The sequence below is a fragment of the Alligator sinensis genome, unplaced genomic scaffold, assembly GCF_000455745.1.
Source record: "Alligator sinensis unplaced genomic scaffold, ASM45574v1 scaffold1758_1, whole genome shotgun sequence".
Lineage (NCBI taxonomy): Eukaryota > Metazoa > Chordata > Crocodylia > Alligatoridae > Alligator > Alligator sinensis.
Window position 1 is genome coordinate 1 of NW_005843896.1, and position 249 is coordinate 249.

Sequence of the window (249 nt, forward strand, 5' to 3'; positions counted from 1 at the left end):
GTCTGTAGAGAACAAGAGCATTAAATTTTGGATCTGATCAGAAGGCAGATCTAAATATATACCTTCAGGGGAACAGTAGATTGTGGCACCTAATTTACACAGCAAATCTCTTCCTAACAAGTTTACCGGAGCAGTAGGACTTAACAAAAAGGCATGTTCAGCAGACAGAGGTCCTATTTTAACTAGAGCAGGGTTAGCGTATACATGTGGAATGACCTGACCCCCTACTCCAATTGCATTAACTATTTT